Raw genomic sequence first — 20,808 nt, forward strand, 5'->3', positions numbered from 1 at the left:
TTTTGGTTCCATATTAAATTTAAAGTAGTTTTTTCTAATTCTTTGAAGAAAGTCAGTGGTAGCTTGATGGATGGGGATAGCATTGAATCTATAAAGTACTTTGAGCAGTATGGCCATTTTCATGGTATTGATTCTTCTTATCCATGAGCATGGAATGTTTTTCCATTTATTTGTGTCCTTTCTTGTTTCCTTGAGCAGTAGTTTATAGTTCTCATTGAAGAGGTCCTTCACATCCCTTATAAGTTATATTCCTAGGTATTATATTCTCTTTGTAGCAATTGTGAATGGGAGTTCACTCATGATTTGGCTCTCTGTTTGTCTATTATTGGTGTATAGAAGTGCTTGTGATTTTTGCACATTGATTTTGTATCCTGAGACTTTGCTGAAGTTGCTCATCAGCTTAAGGAGATTTGGGGCTAAGTCAATGGGGTTTTCTAAATGTACAATCATGTCATCTGCAAACAGGGACAATTTGACTTCCTCTCTGCCTCTTTGAATACCCTTTATTTCTTTCTCTTGCTTGATTGCCCTGGCCAGAACTTCCAATACTATGTAGAATAGAAGTAGTGAGAGAGGGCATTCTTGTCTTGTGCCAGTTTTCAAAGGGAATGCTTCCAGGTTTTGCCCATTCAGTATGATATCAGCTGTGAGTTTGTCATAAATAGCTCTTATTATTTTGAGATACATTCCATCAATACTTAAAACCATAAAAACCCTAGAAGAAAACCTAGGCAATACCATTCATGAAGAAAACCTAGGCAATACCATTTAGGACATAGGCATGGGCAAAGACTTCATGACTAAAACACCAAAAGCAATGGCAACAAAAGCCAAAATTGACAAATGGGATCTAATTAAACTAAGGAGCTTCTGCACAGAAAAAGAAACTATCATCAGAGTGAACAGGCACCTACAGAATAGGAGAAAATTTCTGCAATCTATCCATCTGACAAAGGGCTAATATACAGAATCTACAAGGAACTTAAACAAATTTGCAAGAAAAAAAAACATCATCAAAAAATGAGCAAAGGATATGAACAGATATTTCTCAAAATAAGACATTCATGCGGCCAACAAACATATGAAAAAAAAAAGCTCACCATCACTGGTCATTAGAGAAATGCAAATCAAAACCACAACAAGATGCCATCTCACATCAGTTAGAATGGCGATCATTAAAAAGGAAACAACAGATGCTGGAGAGGATGTGGAGAAATAGGAATGCTTTTACCATGTTGGTGGGAGTGTAAATTAGTTCAACCACTGTGGAAGACAGTGTGGTGATTCCCCAAGGATTGAGAACCAGAAATACCATTTGAACCAGCAATCCCATTACTGGGTATATACCCAAAGGATTATAAGTCATTCTACTATAAAGACACATGCACATGTATGTTTATTGCAGCACTGTCAATAATAGCAAAGATTTGGAACCAACCCAAATGCCTATCAGTGATAGACTGGATGAAGAAAATGTGGAATGTATACAACATGGAATACTATGCAGCCATAAAAAAGGATGAGTTCTTGTCCTTTGCAGGGACATGGATGAAGCTGAAAACCATCATTCTCAGCAAACTAATACAGGAATAGAAAACCAAACACCACATGATCTCACTCATAAGTGGGAGTTGAACAATGAGAACACATGGACACAGGCAGGGGAACATCACACACTGAGGCCTGTCAGGGGGTGCAGGGCTAGAGGAGGGAGAGCATTAGGTGAAATACCTAATGTAGATGACAGGTTGATGGGTTCAGCAAACCACCATGGCACATGTATACTTAGGTAACAAACCTGTACATTCTGCACATATATCCCAGAACTTAAAGTATTAAAAAAAAAAAAAAGGCTGATGGAATTTTGACTGGGATGGTGATGAATCAATATATCAATATATATCAATCAACATATCATTGTGATATCAAAATACCAATATTGATATCAATATGTCAATCAACGTCTCTACTAAAAATAATGTGGGGAGATTTGACATCTTATATTGAATTAGATTTTCCTTAAATATGGTATTTTCCCCTACTTATTTAACACTGCTTTAATTTCTCTCAGTAATGTTATATAGTTTTCAGAGGATGGGTGCTATGGACTGAATGCGTCCTTCAAAAGTTCATAATCTCCAATGTGATGATATTTCCAGATGGGGCCTGTGGGAGGTAATTAGGTCATGGTAATCCCCCCAAATTATATTGGCCTTAAAAGAAGATGCACGAAACAGCTTCCTTCCTCTCTATCTCCACATGTGAGGAACAACAAGAAGGCTGTTGTCTGCCAACCAGGAAGAAAGCCTCATCAGAACTGACCATGCCAGCATGATCAGTATCATCAGCAATACTGTGATCTCAGAATGCCCAGCTTCCAGAACTGCAAGAAATTAATTTCTGTTGTTTAAGCCACCTGGTTTATAGTACTTTTGTTATAGCTGCTTGAACTAAGACAACAGAACCTGAATATATTTGTTGTTTATCTCTAATTATTACATATTCTGTATATTATTGTAAGTAACTTTAAGATTTCAGTTTCCAAATGCTGTTATTAGTTCTTAGAAATACAATTGATTGGCTAGGAATGGTGGCTCACGCCTGTAATCCCAGCACTTTGGGAGGCCGAGGCAGGCAGATCATCTGAGGTCAGGAGTTCGAGACCAGCCTGGCCAACATGGTGAAACCCTGTTTCTGCTAAAAATACAAAAATTAGCTAGGCGTGGTGGTGCACGCCTGTAATCCCAGCTACTGGGGAGGCTGAGGCAGGAGAATGGCTTGAACCCAGGAGGCAGAGGTTGCAGTGAGCCGAGATTGTGCCACTTCCAGCCTGGGTGACAAGCAAGGCTCCATCAAAAAGAAAACAAAAAAGAGAGAGAGAGAGAAAGAAAGAAAGAAGGAAAGAAAGAAAGAAAGAAAGAAAGAAAGAAAGAAAGAAAGAAAGAAAGAAAGAAAGAAAGAAAATGATTTTTGTTTTTGACCTTGTGTCCTATAACTTTGTAAAGTTTCATTTTAGTTCTAGTAGCTTTTTAATAGATTTCTTACAATTTTCTACTTACACAGTCATGTTGTCTGTGAATAAAGACAATTTTACGTCTTTTCTAAAGTGATTTTTTTAAGACTTTTTTTTTGGGGGTGGGGATAGTTTTAGATTCATAGCAACATTGAAGGAAATGTACAGAGATTTCCTGCATACTCCTTGTTTCCATATGTGCATAACTTCCCCTATCATCAACATCCCCCACCAGAGTGGCACATTTGTTACAACTGATGAAACTACATTGACACATCATAATCATCCAGAGTCCATTGTTTACATTAGAGTTCACTCTTAGTGTTGTACATTCTAGGTATCTGAACAAATGTGTAATGACAGGTATCCATCATTATAGTACCATACAGAACGTTTTCACTGCTCTAAAAATCCTCTGTGCTCTGCCTATGCATCTCTCCCCACCCACCCCAAACTCCCTGGCAATCACTATCTTTTTTTACTGTCTCCACAGTTTTGCCTTTTCCAGAATGTCATATAGCTGAAGTCATGCAATGTGTAGACTTTTCAGATGGGTTTCTTTCACCTAGTAATATGCACTTAAGTTTCCTCCATGTCTTTTTATGGCTTGACAGTTCATCTCTTTTTATTATGGAATAATATTGTATTATCTGGTTGTGTCAAAGTTTATTTATTCATTCACCTACTGAAGGACATCTGGGTTGCTTCTAGTTTTGGCAATCATAAACAAATAAAACTGCTGTAAACATCTATGTGCAGATTTTTATAGGGACGTAAGTTTTCACCTCCTTTGGGTAAATACTAAGGAGCATGATTGCTGGATATATGTTAAGAGTATATTTAGTTTTGTAAGAAGCTACCTATCTTCCAAAGTGACTATAGCATTTTGCTTTTTCACAGCAATACATGAAAGTTCCTGTTGCTCCACATTCTTGCCAGCTTTACAGTGTTGTCAGTGTTCTGGAGTTTGGCCATTCTAATAGGTGTGTGATAGTATCTTACTATTGTTTCAACTTGCATTTCCCTGCAATGTGAAGCATGTATTCACGTGCTTATTTGCCATTTGTATATCTTCTTTGCTAAGATTTTTGTTAAGGTCTTTGGCCCATTTTTACATCTTTTTGTTGCTGTTTTTGAATTTTTAAGAGTTCTCTGTATTTTTTGGATAATAGTCCTTTATCGATGTGCCTTATGCAAATATTTTCTCCCAGCCTGTGGGTTTTCTCATTTTTTGACACTGTCTTTCACAGTGCAGAACTTTTAAATTTCAGTGAAGTTCAGCTTATCAATGATTTCTTTTTTTTTTTTTTTTTTTGAGACAGAGTCTCGCTCTGTCACCCAGGCTGGAGTGCAGTGGCCGAATCTCAGCTCACTGCAAGCTCCGCCTCCCGGGTTCACGCCATTCTCCTGCCTCAGCCTCCCGAGTAGCTGGGACTACAGGCGCTGCCACCTCGCCCGGCTAGTTTTTTTGTAGTTTTTAGTAGAGACGGGGTTTCACCGTGTTAGTCAGGGTGGTCTCGATCTCCTGACCTCGTGATCCGCCCATCTCGGCCTCCCAAAGTGCTGGGATTACAGGCTTGAGCCACCGCGCCCGGCCATATCAATGATTTCTTTAATGGATTATGCCTTTGGAGTTGTATCTAAAAAGTATTCACCAAACCCAAGGTCATCTAGGTTTTCCCCTATGTTATCTTCTAGAAGTTTCATAGTTTTGCATTTTACATTTAGGTCAAAATCCATTTGAGTTCATTTTTGTTAAGAGTGTAAGATCTGTGTTTAGATTCATTTTTCTTTTTTTGCATGTACATGTCCAGTTCTTCCAATACCTCTTTTTTTTTTTTTTTGCAAGTGCCGCCCTCCAGCACCATTTGTTGAAAATACTATCTTTTACTCCATTGTATTGCCTTTATTCCTTTGTCAAAATTCAGTAGACTATATTTATGTGGGTCTATTTCTGAACCCTCTATTCTGTTCTATTGACCTATTTGTCCACTCTTTTGCCAGTACCACACTGTCTTGATTACTGTAGCTTTATAGCTTCCTTCCTCTCTATCTCCACCATATGAGGAATAACAAGAAGACTGTTGTCTGCAAACCAGGACGAAGGCCTCATCAGAACTGACCATGCCAGCATGGTCAGTATCACCAGCAATACTGTGATCTCAGAATGCCCAGCTTCCAGAACTGTGAGAAATAAATTTCTGTTATTTAAGCCACCTAGTCTATAGCATTTTTGTTACAGTTGCCTGAACTAAGACACAGAACCTACATATATTTGAGTTATATGTAAGCATTGAAGTTGGGTAGTTTCAGTCCTCCAATTTTGTTCTTCTCCTTCAATATTGGGTTGGCTATCCTGGGCGTTTTGCCTCTTAAAATAAACTTTAGGATAACTTTGTTGATATCCACAAAATTAGCTGCTGAGATTTTGATTGGGATTGCGTTGAATCTACAGGTCAATTTGGGAAGAACTGCTAACATCTTGAAAATACTGTCTTTCTCTCCATGAACATGAAATATCTCTCCATTTCTTAGGTTCTTTGATTTCTTTCATCAGAATTTTTTAGTTTTCTTTATATATCTTTATTTTGTTAGATTTATACCTAAGTATTTCACTTTAAGGAGTTCTAATGGAAATATTTTGTTTTTGATTTCACATTCCACTTGTTCATTGCTGCTGTGTAGGAAAGTGATTGATGTTTGCAAAACAAACTTACATCCTACAACTCTGCTATAAATGCTAATTAGTCTCAGGAGTTTTTGTTGTTGTTGATACTTTTTCTACATGGACAATCATGTTATCTGCAAATAAATCCAGTTTTATTTTTTTTCTTCCCAATCTATATCTTTTACCTACTTTTCTTGTCTTACTGCATTCAGCTATAACTTCCAGCACAGGGTTGAAAAGGAGTGGTGACAGGGGACATCTTTGCCTTGTTTTTTGATCTTAGTGTAAAAGCTTCTAGTTTCTCACCTTTAAGTATGATGTTAGCTACAGGTTTTATATAGATATTCTTTAGCAAGTTGAGGAAGCTCCCTTCTAGTCCTAACTTACTGAGAGTTTGCTTTTTGTCACAAATGGGCTTTGCATTTTGTCAAATAATTTTTCTGCATCTATTGATATGGTCATATGATTTTTCTTTTTTAGCCTGTTGATGTGGTAGATCACATCTATTGATTTTTTAGTGTTGAACCAGCCTTGCATATTTGAAATAAATCCCATTTGGTGGTGGTATATAATTATTTTTATACATCGTTGATTCAATTTTGTTGAGGATTTTTGCACTTAGTGTTTATGGGAGACATTGGTCCATAATTTTGTTTTCTTTAATGTCTTTGTCTAGATTTGGCATTAGAATAATGCTGGCCTCCGAGTGATTCAGAAGTATTCTTCTGTCTACCAAAATAAATTATAGTGAATTAGTATAATTTTTTCCTTAAACGTTTGATAGAATTCACCAGTAAACCTATTTGAGCTTTGTGCTTTCTATTTTGGAAGGTTATTAATTATTTATTCAATTTATTTAACAGATATAGGCCTATTCAGAGAGTCTATTTCTTCTTATATGGATTTTGGCATGTTATATCTTTCAAATAATTGGTCCATTTTTTCTAAGTTACCAAATTTGTAGATACAGAGCTGTTCATAGTATTCCTTTTTAAAGTCTTTTTAATGTCCACGGGTTCTGTAGTGATGTCCCCCCTTTCATTCTGATGTTAGTAATTTGTGTCTTCTCTCTTTTTTCTGAATCAGACTCACTAGAAGCTTATCAATTTTACTGATCTTTTCAAAGAACTAGCTTTTCATTTCATTTTCTTTATTGAGTCCCTGTTTTCAATTTCATTGATTTCTGCTCTAATTCTTATTATTTATTTTCTTCAGCTTACTTTGGATTTAACTTGCTCTTCTTTTTCTAGTATTCTAAGGTGGAAACAATTTTAGATCTTTCTTCTTTTCTAAAATATGGATTCAATACTACATAATTTCCTTCTAAACGCTGCTTTCACTGCATTCCACAAATGTTGACATGTTGTTTTCACTTTCATTGAATTGAAAGGGTTTCAGTTGTTGTTGTTACTGTTGTTTTTGAGACAGGTGGTGGCACAATCATAGCTCACTGTGACTTCAATCTCCTGGACTTAAGCAATACTCTTGCCTTGGCCTCCCAAAGTGCTGGGATTATAAGCATGAGCCACCATGCCCAGCCTCAAAATATTTTTTAATTTGTCTTGAAATTCCTTCTTTGATCCATGTATTATTTAGAAATGTGTTGTTTAATGTCTGTATATTTTGGGATTTTCTGGTTATATTTTTGTTATTGCTTTCTAATTTAATTCCTTTGTAGACAGAGAGCAGACACTGAGTGATTTCTAGTCTTCTAAATTTGTTAAGTGCTGTTTTATGGCCCAGAATGTGTCTATCTTAGAGAATGTTCCATGTGAGCTTGAAAAGAGTGTGTTTTCTGTGGTTGTTGGATAAAGTAGTCTACAGATGTCCATTATATCCAGCTGATTGATGGTGCTGTTGAATTCATCTGTGTCTTTACTGATTTTCTACCTGCTGAATCTGTCCATTTCTGATAGGGGGATGTTGAAGTCTCTAATTATAATAGTGGATTTAAATATGTCTTCTTGCAGCTCAATCAGTTTTGTCTCACCTCGTTCGATGCTCTTGTTAGGTGCACATGTGTTAAGGATTATTAGATCTTCTTGAACAATTGACTCCTTTATCATTATATAATGCCTTTATCACTGATAACTTTCCTTTTTTGAAGTCAACTGTGTTTGAAATTAATATAGCTATTTCTGCTTTCTTTTGATTAGTGTTAACAGGGTATATTTTTCTCCATCCATTTACTTTAAATGTATATGTCTTATATTTAAAGTAGATATCTTGTAGACATCCTATGGTTGGGTCTTGTTTTTTTCATCAACTCTGACAATCTCTGTCTTTTAATTGGTGCATTTATCATTGCTGTTCAAAGTGATTACTGATATATATTAAGTCCTCACTTAATGTTGTTGACAGGCTCTCAGAAACTGAGACTTTAAGCAAGACAATGCATAACAAAACCAGTATTACTATAGGCTATCTGATATAAACAAGTTCTTACGGAAAAACATTACCGACTTTCTTTTTTCTCTTTTCTCTTCTTCTTCCTCTTTTTTTTTTTTTTTTTTTGCCCTCTCTCTCTTTCTTTCTTTATCTTTATTTTTCAGGGTCTCACTCTGTTGCTGCAGCCTCAATCTTCTGGGCTCAAACAGTCTTCCCATCTCAGCCTCCTGAATAGCTGGAACTACAGACGCACACCACCGCATCTGGCTAATTTTCGTATTTTTTGTAGAGATGGGGTTTCGCCATGTTGCCCAAGCTGGTCTCAAACTCCTGGGCTTACACAACCCACCCATCATGGCCTCCCAAAGTGCGGGATTAAAGGTGTGAGCCACTGCACCTGACCCAAACTTCTAAATAAAGTCTCAAAACACTTCTAAAATTAAAAATTGAAATAAATGCGGGCTATGCATATATTTAAGAAAGATTAAGAAAAGCAAGATAATTCTTTACTCAATTTTTGGTGAACCAGTGAGCAATGGTGGTTGTAGTTGTGATGGGTTAAATCAAGGAATAAATATTTGCAAAGAAAATATTGTGAGAAGCACCTTCTACCACTATGCAGTTCAAAAACAAACAACAACAAATATGGTGGGCTTACTGAGTGCTTTCATACTGCATTTATTGTTGTGCATTTGTATAATTATCACATACTTTATGAATTTTTATTTTGCAATAATTTGTATCTGTTTATGTCTTCATTTTCCAATTCACTTATTGTAGTTCTGTGTCTCAGCTACCTGGAACCTATCCCAGCAGCTCAGGTACCAGCCCTGGATAGGATGCCATTCCATTGCAGGACACACATACACACCCCCAACCCACACTCACTCAGACAGGGACAATTTGGACTCTCCAACTAACCTACATGCACATCTTCGGGATGTGGTAGGAAACCAGAATACCCAGAGAAAACCCACGCAGATGTGGGGAGAACATGCATGCTCCATAGACACACACACACCACACACACACACACACACACACACACACAGCAGCCTTAGCCAGAAATTTATTTTTTTGTCAATATTACTATAAAACAATGTTGAACAAAACATTATTTGAAGATCTGCTGTAGTTGGATTACTATCCACCATATTTGTTACTATTTTTTATTAATTGCCCTTGTTGTTTGTTCTTATTTTTGTCTTCTACTCTTTTTCTGTTTGGTGGTTCTAACTGAGAATTTTATATGATTCAATTTTCTCTCCTTTTCAGCATTTGATTTATAATTCTTTCTTTTAGTGGTAGCCCTAAATTTGCAGTATTAATTTCCAACTAATCTTAGTCCACTTTCAAAAGACACAACATTTGGCTCTAGCAAAATATGTGTTTAAACAGCATGGGTCCACTTTTACAAGAATTTTTTTCAATAAATCCAGTCAATCCTCCTTCTTTTAGAGTTCTGCATCCACAGCCAAATGCAGATTGCAGGATGGAAAATCCCCCAAGACAGAGGGCCAACTTTTGTCTTATCCAGGGTATGCAGAGGGACTTTAGTATGTGTGGATTTTGGTATCCACAGGGGTCTTAGAATGAATGCTCCACAGATACCAAGGGACAACTGTGTACTGCTTCACCTTATAATAACAAAATAATCACAATTACTCCCTCCTGCCAATTATATCATTGTGTCATTAATTTTACTCATATAGAAGCATGTATGTGTGTGTGAGTGTGTGTGTGTGTGTGTGTACCTAAGCATATGTAATTGATTTTTCAGTCTGTTTAGCTTTTTATTTGTTAGGATGGAGTAGCATCAAGTTCCTTACATGAAGAATCCCAAACCAGAAGCTCTCTTATTTCCTTTTATTGTGTAATTGCATTGTATGGGACCTCCAGTACAATGCTGAATAAAAGTGGTAAAAAAAAATTGTTCCAGGCCAGGCGCGGTGGCTCATGCCTGTAATCCCAGAACTTTGGGAGGCCAAGGCGAGTGGATCACCTGAGTTCGAGACCAGCCTGGCCAACATGGTGAAACAACGTCTCCACTAAAAAATACAAAAATTAGCCAGGTGTGGTGGCGCACACCTGTAGTCCCAGCTACTAAGTGGGGATGAAGCAAGAGAATTGCTTGAACCCGGGAGGCAGAGGTTGCAGTGAGCTGAGATCACACCACTGCATTCCAGCCTGGGCAACAAAGCGAGACTCCATCTGAAAACAACACCACCAACAAAAACAAAAGTTGCTCCAGATCTTAAAGGGAGAGCATTCAGTCTTTCATTATTAAAGTGTGGCACTAAGTATAAATTTTTCATTGATGGCTGCTGTTGGAGGTTCTCTTCTCTTTCAAGTTAGTGGAGAGTTTCTATCAGGAATGGCACTGAGTTCTGCCAAAAAAAATTTTTTTTTTTTGAGACGGAGTCTTGCTCTGTCACTCAGGCTGGAGTGCAGTGGCATGATCTCAGCTTACCACAACCTCTGCCTCCTAGGTTCAAGTGATTCTCCTGCCTCAGCCTCCCCAGTAGCTGGGATTACAGGCATGCATCACCATGCCCGGCTAATTTTATATTTTTAGTGGAGATGGGGTTTCACCATGTTGGCCAGACTGGTCTCGAACTCCTGACCTCAGGTGATCCACCCACCTTGGGCTCCCAAAGTGCTGGGATTACAGGCATGAGCCACCATGCCCGGCCCATCAAACACTTTTTAAGAAAATCTATTGAGATAATCACATTTTCCCTTTTTTAAGTTTGTGAATGGTGAATTACACTGCTTAATTTTATTTATTTATTTATTTGAGACAGGGTCTCACTTTGTCACCCAGGTTGGAGTGTGATGGTACAATCACAGCTCACTGCAGCCTTGACATCCTGGGCTCAACTGATTCTCCTGCCTCAGTGCCCTGGGTAGTTGGGACTACATGTGTGTGCCATCATGACTGCCTAATTTTTTTCTCTTCTTTTTTTTTTTTTTTTTTGTATACACCGAGACTCACTATATTGCCCAGGCTGATCTTGAACTCCTGGATTCAAGCAATCCTCCCACGCTGGCTTTCCAAACTGCTGGGATTACAGGCATGAGCCACCACACCTGGTCCACTGCTTGATTTTTGGTCATAAAATTAATCTTGCATTTGAGAGATAAACCCCCACTTGGTCATGATGCATTATCCTTTTCCCATATTATTGATTTTGATTTGCTCATGTAATGTTAAGGATTTTGCGTTTGTGTTCATGAGGGATTATTTTCTAGTTCTTTTCTGGCAATATTTTTGTCTAATTTTGTTATCAAGACGATACTGGTCTCATAAAGTGAGTTGGGAAGAGTTCTCTCCTTTCTAATTTTTGAGACAGTTTGTGTAAAACTGGTATTATTTCCCTTAAAATGTTTGGTAGAATTCACTTGTAAGGTCATCTGCTTCACAGATGGTGTTTTCTTTTTATGCATATTTTTTGAAATTCACTTTTAAATTTACACAGGGTAAAAATTACTTTTTGTTGACAGTTCTGTGCATTCTATCAAATGCTTGTACGCATGTTACCATGACTACAATCAAGATGTAGAACAGTTCTTTCCCTTCCTCTGGACCAAAGTAAATTCTTTCATGCAATACCCCTTTGTAGTCAAACTTTACCTCCACATGTAACTCCTGGCAACAACAGATCTGCTCCCCATCGTTTTTATTTAGCCTTTTCCAGAATATCATAAAAGTGGAATCATGTAGTATGTAATCTTTCCAGTATAGCTTCTTTCACTTTGTAAAATGTTCTTGAGTTTGTTTTTTTCTTTTACACGGAGTCTCGCTCTGTTGCCCAGGTTTAAGTGCAGTGGCATGATCTTGGTTCACTGCAACCTCTTCCTCCCAGGTTCAAGGGATTCTCCTGCTTCAGCCATTCAAGTAGCTGAGACTACAGGCACCCACCACCATGCCTGGCTAATCTTTGTATTTTTAGTAGAGATGCGGTTTTGCCATGTTGGCCAGGCTGGTCTCGAAATTCTGCCCTCAAGTAATCAGCCCACCTTGGCCTCCCAAAGTGCTGAGATTACAGGCGTGAACCATTGCACCCAGCCTATTCTTGAGATTGTTATCTATTTTGTTGGGTGTACCAATTGTCACTTTTTATGACTGAGCAGCATTCCATTATGTGGATGTACTACAGTTTGTTTTTCCACTCACATCTGAGAGAACTTTGGGTTGTTTCAAGGTTTCTGGTGATTGTAAATAGTCTTTGATAATTTGGGGGTGGTATCTTTTCCTTTGAAAATTTTGGCCAGATTTTCCTGTTACTGATATGTTGAGTAATTTGGGATTTTAAGATGGACAATTTGACTATTACACTGTTCATGCCTGCAATCCCAGCCTTGGGAAGCCAAGGTGGGAGAATCACTTGAGGTCAGGAGTTTGAGACCAGCCCAGCCAACATGGTGAAACCCCATCTCTATAAAAATTGGCCAGGTGTGGTGGCACGTACCAGTACTCCCAGCTAGTTGGGAGCCTGAGGTGGGAGAACCGCTTGAACTTGGGAGGCAGAGGTTGCAGTGAGCCGAGATTGTGCCACTGCACTCCAGCCTGGACGACAGAGCGAGACTCCATAAAAAAAAAAAAAAAAAAAGAAAAGGATATTATGCTGGCTGTGAAGCTCTGGGTCCTGTTAACATCTTCTAAGCTCTGAGTCCTGCTAAAATCTTCTAAAGATACTGATTTTTGTTTGTTTGTTTGTTTTAGTAAGCAGTCAATCTGGTTAGGCTCAGATCACAAGTTCTGTCATGCCTTCAGGGACAGTAATTCCAATATTTAGTTTTCAAAGCCTTTGCTATGCTCTTTGGGTCTGTACATTACACGCAACACTCATGAGTTGTTCTGAGACCTTTGTGGTATTTTTATCATAGCTCATTTCTCAAAGCCTTAACTATGCTTTCTTGAGTAGCCCTCCCCTTATCTGCATGGGATGCATTTATAAGACTCCCCCAGTGGATGCCTCAAACTGTGTATAGTACCCTATATATCCTATACAAGCACTGTGGCTATAACTTTTGCAGTTTGAGATGTGACAGCAAAACTAGTACAAAATTGTCTTCTCCACAATTTCACAAATAGAAGATTTGTCCTTATCATAGATTTTAGCAACCTCAGCATATGATTTTTTTATTTCCTTATTAAGTCAAAAACTTTCACCTTTTCACTTAAAGGAAGCACTTTATGGCTTGTCTTTGGTATATCCAAGTAGTCAGCATCACTACTCTTGTCCTTTGGGGCCCTTATGAAGTAAAATAGGGGTGGTTGAATGCAAGCACTGAGATACATCAACAGTTGATCTGATAACTGAGATGGCTACTAAGTGACTAGTGGGCAGGTGTCTAATTTAACAGTGATTTCAAAGCAGATGTTATAAATATGTTTGAAGAATGAAAGGAAACCATATTTAAAGAATTAAAGAAGAGTACGATGTAATTCATCAGAAAATATCAATAAGTAGAAATTTTTAAGAAACCAAATTGAAATTCCTAAGTAGAAAATTATAATAATTGAAAAATTCACTGGGGGAGTTCAATGGTAGATTTGAGCAAGGAGAAGGATCAGTGAACTTGTAGACAGATCAGTAGAGATTACAGTGGTATCTCTTTATCCATGGGGGATATGTTCCAAGATCCCCAGTGGATGACTGAAACCAGGATTAGTACCAAACTCTACATACACTATGCACTAATTTATTTTTCATTCTTCACAATTTCACAGGCAGAAGATTCATTCTAACCTTGGATCTTGGCAATTTCAGCATATAGCTTTTTTTTCTTTCCTTATTAAATTGAGAATTTTCACCTTTTCACTCACAGGAAATACTTTATGGCTTCTCTTTGGTATCTCCTAATTGCCAGCATTACTACTCTTGTGCTTTGGAGTGATTATTAAGTAAAATAAGGGTTACTTGAATATGAGCACTGAGATATCAACAGCAAATCTGATAACCAAAACAGCTAAGCTACTGAGTGACAATTGGGTGGGTAGGATAGACAGTGTGGATATGCTGCACAAAGGACGGAGTGAGACAGTGCAAGATTTCATCATGCTTCTCAGAAGTGTGTGCAATTTAAAATTTATGAGTTATTTCCAGAATTTTCCATTTAATATTTTCAGACTGCAGTTGATCATGGGAAACTGAAACCTCAGAAAGCAAAGCCAAAGAGAGGCCTACTGTACTCCACGTTTGTGCAGGAGTAGGGCTGACCCTGTTACTCACATAGTTTCAAACACCAAATTAGGATCACCAGTTCTCTCCTACATGGCATTTCTCCTACACTTTACGGTTTTTGTGGGCCCCTTTGTTATGGCCAGAAGGATCAGGCTGTCTTAAAGATTTGCCTTATGCTGCCATTCACTTCCAAGTAGTTGGGGCTGCCCTTGAGGTAAAATATCAAGAAAAAAAGAGAAATAGCATGAGGATTCCCCCACACACTCTCTTTCCAGTTCCTCTATTCAGAGAGACAGTGATCTCTTTTATTCTTAGGAATCTTCACAGCTTGGCAGTGGCAGTACAAATCTGTGTTTGGAGCTGGCCTTGGGGCATGGCCAGCAGACCAAAAAGAAAAGAAAAAAAGCTTGGGATTTCCCTACACTTTCTGTGTGGCAGGAGCCCCTTTTCTTCTACACAGTTCTCAATTCAGCCTGCTTTTAAGTGAAAGCCAGAAGATAAAGGAGGAAAAAAGGAAACTCAAACTTATTGGTATGTCTTATTTCTTAAACTGGGTGTTAGGCATAAAGATGTTCTTTTTACTATTATTCTTTAGACTTTATTCATACTTTATTCTTTTGTATGAATGAGTTACTTTGCACAGAAGGAAATGAAGCAAAAACAAAAGAAAATAAAAATCAAAAACCTGGCCCATGACCATGGAAATTGGTCGAGTTCTGACTGAAGCACATCCAAAATTGTTCTAGAGGGAACAAGAAAATTTTTATTATCATCTAGAATGTAAAGGATTTTCAGAAAAGAGAACTCCCACTGAAGATGAGCTATAAATAAAATTTATAAGCCATGACAGGAAATAAACCACCATGAGACAGAGTTTGTTTGTGTAGCAAGAGAGAAACAGCAACCTAAAAACAGAACAGACAAGAATAATTTCGCATAATTATGTTTAAAATAATTAAAGAGGCAAGAGAAGGTAAAGAAACCACAGTAAAATGAACAGGGCAGTTTAAAATAAGATAAAACAGATTTTTTAAAGAACCAAATAAATATTCTAGAAATGATAATTTGTCATTGGGATGAAAAATTCAATGCAGATATTAAACAACGGATTAGCAAAGACTGGGAAAGAATTAATGAATTGGAACACAGATTTCAGGAAATCATTCAGAATGAAACACAAAAAGATGAAGAGGAATAAATCATGTAAACACAGTTAAGAGATATGGATGACAGAATAAGAAATTAAAATATATGTCTAAATGAGAGCTCCAAAAGTAAAAAATAGAAAGAGCAAGGAAAGGCTGAAGATCTACAAATTGGAGACTTTAGACAAAGAAAGCATACTGACTTCTGAGCAGGATAAAAAAAGCTAAACTATATTAACAGTTTTCTAACAATCTTCCATAAATAAAAGAGGCAACATTTGCCCTTCTAATTTTACCCTAATATCAAAACCAGAAAAAGACATGAAAGAATACTTTGGACCAATATCCTTCATGAAAATAATACGTAAAAATCCTCACAAATTTAGCAAGTTGAATCTAGCAATTTATAGAAAAGATAACGCTGGCTGCAGCAGGGAGGCAAGCCTGGGACTGCAGACCCAGGCCTCCCAGTCCACGGAGCAGCCAGGAGCCCCACCCTCCTGGGCGGGGCTACAGCCGCCCAAACCGCAGCTGTAGATCGGAGCATCCCTGTGCTCTTGACGCAGGGCTGGGAGCAGGCAGGATCTGCCCTCTTGGGTGCAGCTGCAGCCGCTCGACCAGCAGCTGCAGACCTGGGCCTCCCACTACATGGAGTAGGCAGGAGCTGGGGAGTCCCGCCCCTTCCGAGTTGGCCTGCGGGAGCTCCCTGGGTGCAGCTGCCACTGCCCTCTCACCCACAGGACTCAGGCATCTCTGTAGCCTGCACCCTCTGGGGTCTGGGAAGGCCCCCCAATCCCTGCAGGCTTGGGGTGTCTGCTCCTGCTGCCTGACCTCTCTCCTTTCCTGGAGCTGGCTCAGATCTTGGAGTGAGGTTGGGGTTGAGCCCTGGGGCCATGAATGGCAGCAGGAGGCAGGCAGATTCTTGGGCGGAAGGGTGCAGGTCCCCAGAAAGGCCCTACCTTCAGCCCAGGGAGGGCCTGAAGGCTGGGGGCCAGCTGTCCGTCCTGCAGACCAGTGTGGAGACTCATGGGGCCTCTTCCAGCAGCCCATGGCTACCCATGGACCAATCAGCATGCCCTTCCTCTCCTCTGAGGTCCATAAAAGCCCTAGGCTTAGCCAGAGCAGGGCAGAAGCTGGCCAGAGGATGAAGAGGGTAGAGGCATTACGTAAGGACCAGCTGCAGAAAGGAGCTACCCTCTCTGCTGAGAGCTTCAGAGACAACCTGTGGGCAGAGAGGAGCCACCCTCTCCAGGGCCTGCTCTCCACTGAGAGCTGCAGAAAACGGGACAACCAGTAGCAGAGAGGAGCTACCCTCTCCAGGGCCTCCTCTCTAATGAGAACTGAACACTGGACAGATGATCTTCCTACAGAGAGGAGCTACCCACTGTGGGTCTCCTCTGAGCTCTTGTAACACTTAATAAAGTTCATCTTCATCTTGTTCACCCTTCACTTGTCTGTGTACCTTATTCTTCCTGGATGCAGAACAAGAATTTGGGCAAAGGTGCTGTGGCCACAAAGGTTTCTGGCCAGGAAATTGACATCCCAAAGCTCCCTGACAATAACATGATCAAATGTAGTTTATTGAGGGAATGAAACACTTGAAAAACAATCACTGTAATACACCACATCAATAAATTAGAAGAAAAACCATATGCTTATCTTCATAGATACAGAAAAAGCATTTGACAAAATGCAACATTCACTCACGATAAAAAGTCTAAGCAAATTAGAAATTAAACTTCCTTAACTTGCTAAAGGGCATCTTTTAAAAATCTACAGCTGACTTCCTAATTGTTGTTGAAATACCCAATGTTTTCCCTCATAAATAGGAAATAAATCAAGGATTTCTGCTTTTGCCACTCCAACTCAATACTGTAGTGGCAGTCTTAGCCAGTGCAATAACACTAGAACAGAAAAGCCATACAGATTAGAAACGAAGAAATAAAACTGTGTCTATTTGCAGTTTCACATAGAGATTTCAAATAGAATTAGTACCTGTATATATTCATTAAATACTTCTCAATGTTGATAGTTATTAGTTAAGATTGTTGAGTTTATTAATATTTCACAAGAATAATAGAAGTCATAAGATATATTTTTAAAATAGTTTATAAATCAGAAAGTTAACAAATTCTTATGGCTTTTCTCTGAACTCTTTGTTTTGGTTACCTTTTCTTCTGAAAACTCTCTCATGACCTCTGCTGTCCATTTTTTGAACATAAATCATTAAATAAAATATTAATTGACATTTACATCTAGATGGTAAGAAATCCTCTGCCCATCTGATTATTTGAGCCAGTTTTAGGAAACAATACATGCGAAGAAATGCTTTAAAATTGTTTTCTTATATAAATGTAATATATTTTCACTATTGATAACACAAAAAATTGCAGTAACCACTCATCATATCACTGCTTAAAGATAACCACTGTTATCAAGTGGTATATATCCCTCTGGAATTGTTTGTGTAAAGTATAATTCTATGTTAAATTTATTATTATTATTACACAATTGGGATCATACTGTACATGCAATTATGTATCTATTCTTGTCACTTTATATGTGGAATATTTCCCATATCAAGATATAATGTTGAAATTGTTGCATAATATATCAGATGTATAATAATTCATGTAATATTCTCTTATTTGGGAGCATTTAACTTTTTTTTTTGAGACAGTTTCACTCTTGCTGCCCAGGCTGGAGTGCAGTGATGTGATCGTGGCTCACCGCAACCTCCACCTCCTGGGTTCAAGCGATTCTCCTGTCTCAGCCTCCTGAGTAGCTGAGATTACAGGCACCCGTCACCATGCCCAGCAAATTTTTTTAATTTTTAGTAGAGACAGAGTTTCGCCATGTTGGCCAGGCTGGTCTCGAACTCCTGACCTCAGGTGATCCACCCATCTCAGCCTCCCAAAGTGCTGAAATTACAGGTATGAGCCACTGCACCTGGCCAGGGAGCATTTAAATTGATGCAATTATTTTCTCTTACAAGTAACCCTATAAAATGTAATTTCTTGAGTATCCCTAATTTTATGCTTACATCCCCAAAAGTACAATTTCTGAGTCATGGAAAAAGTTTTTCATGCTTATTGCTGAATTGAACTCTAAAAATTTTGTACTAACTTAACACTCCTACCAGAAGTATATGTTCATGACCACAGAAATGACTTTTTAAAACTAAGATGTGAAAATATCTTAGAAACAAACTCTAAATAAGGAGAAAAAAGTTGTATATAATTTTCTACTTATGAGGTGAATAATTTCATTTTTTCTTCAAAGGTGTCAGGAAAATAGAAGGACATTTTGGTAGAGTGATAAAAGGGCCAGATCTTCTAATTGCTTAATCTTAATGTTTCTGAATCTGTTTCCTCATACATAGTGTGAGGAGAATAATTTCCCACTTAATTAGTAAGGATGCAGTGAGATGATGCATGTGAACATGGTTTGACAACTATGTCATATAGATGGAAGATATAACTTTTATTGATATGTGGACAGATTTGATACTCATTATACTGTTTTTAAATGTCCATAACTTTAAATATTTTATATCAATCTTAATAATAATTTTCTCCATTTTCAACCTCATGTGATCAGAAAAGTCAATTTTCAATCAATTCTATTTGTTTTTTTGAAAAAGTAAAATAATGATTATGCTACATAGAAAATTATAGTTCAGTTGCTAATTCCATTAACTTAGTTTGTCTCAGAAAAGGAAAAATTACCATATAAACAGAATTATCTATTAAGAATTAATATTTAATCTAAAAATGTCTAGTGCCTCTACTGAAAATGTGAGTACATTCTCAACTTCCTTAAACCAGTGCCTTTTTCAAATTTCTTTTCAAAGTTACACCTGTCAGTTTTCATTAAAAAATAGTTTGAAGATTATTTGGAATAATTATAACCAATGAAACACAAAGGCAAGAATAGAACTATTGCAGTGGGCCCTTGCTGAACCTGAGCTAGCACCTATAATGAGTCAGTCCTCACTGAAGGAGGAATACGGAGGGAGGAAGGACTAGAAAGACAGAAAAGAGGCAATGATAACTTAAGAAAACATTGAATTTTTAAAAAGATAGTGGCTGGCAGAGTACCTGAGACTTTAGCCCAGTCTATCTATCACGATTGCCCCAGGAATTCTGGTCATTGTACTTGGGTAAGAGCTTCAATTTTTTAAGGCACTTGCATTTTATGAAACGTTAGTGTTTGCAGGTGTCTTGGCTAAATAATTTAGGGAATAAATTTTAGGAGGAAGTAAGGGCACAGAGTGGGAGAGAGAAACCAGGCAGGAAGGAAGAAAATAAATCTTTCTGTTCCCATTATTTTACTTCCCATAGAATTATACAAGGTAAACACACACACACACACACACCTTGTAGGGTCATTGAGAACCATCTTTCTTCATTTTAAAACTAAAGAAACAGGTCTAGGTGACACAGCAGAGCCAGGAAAATAATCTGACCCTTGTCTCTGTTCTTTCCACCGCACCATGGTAACTCTCTTTTTTGTGTCTTTTTTTTTTTTTTAACACTCTAAAACTGAGGATCATTTGTAGTCAAAGAGATCAATGCTATTCTCAAAACAAGTTCTGATCTCTCATAATTTTCTTGGTAACTCAGAATCAATGTTAAGTACGTTGAAATAAAAATGCAGTACTTTACACGGTAATTTTGTAGACTGTGCACCATGTTCCCATCCATTTTCTTACTTGATCCTTACAAAAACCCTTTGAGGCAAGGCAAGGAAAGTATTATTATCTTCATTTTTAAAGTGAGCAAATGAAAACCCAAAGAGTAAGGTCTTAGGGTCAGGAAGGAGCCAGTACTCTATTCCTATATTTGAAATATAGGAGGGAATACACTTCCAAAGAGGCAATTCCCTCAAAAAGCACCAAGAGTAAAAGGCTCTTTACTCTCTTGCCAAGGCATTCTCTATTCCCTGGAGATGCCTGCACTAGGTTAGTGAAGCGTGGGTCTTGACACCCACAGAGGTTACTCCTAGTTTGCCCCTAGTTGTCATCTTAAAAAGCGCACTTTCTTACCCCTTCCCTTGGTCCTGATCCTTATTTTAGGCTCTTTGGGATTCGGCCTCCTGGGTCTCACTTCAAAGCTCCACCCTCGCCAAACAAGAAGTCGCGTCCTTGGTATCCAAGGTGACCACGCAGCTTTACCCACGTTGCCCCTTCCGTGCTTTCCATTGGCCAGTTGGACTCCCATGTGACCGCCCCTCCAATAGCCAATGGTCTTGAGGCAAAGGGCGCCCGCCTTTCCCAGGGAGTCTAACACCTGCCCTTTTACCCGGGCTCCCCTGCGCATTGCCTCCTGGGATATGTGGTTTCTAAGATGCCAGAGCTCTGCGACGTTCCACCCCTTTACAACTACCTATCCCGTCCGCCTT

At 38.4% G+C, this 20,808-nt stretch overlaps 1 protein-coding gene across 1 annotated transcript in view; it reads right to left on the reverse strand.

Moving 5' to 3' along the window:
* CCDC146 (coiled-coil domain containing 146) overlaps positions 1-20,580 on the reverse strand; it is a 186,793-nt gene extending 166,213 nt beyond the window's left edge. Inside the window, exon 1 of the mRNA XM_011927719.1 lies at positions 20,453-20,580. The gene's annotated coding sequence lies outside the window, so the exon portion shown is untranslated. The remainder of the gene's footprint in view (positions 1-20,452) is intronic.
* Positions 20,581-20,808: the final 228 nt, after the last annotated feature.

Source organism: Colobus angolensis, unplaced genomic scaffold (genome assembly GCF_000951035.1).
Source record: "Colobus angolensis palliatus isolate OR3802 unplaced genomic scaffold, Cang.pa_1.0 Scaffold74, whole genome shotgun sequence".
In the NCBI taxonomy this organism is placed as follows: Eukaryota; Metazoa; Chordata; class Mammalia; order Primates; family Cercopithecidae; genus Colobus; species Colobus angolensis.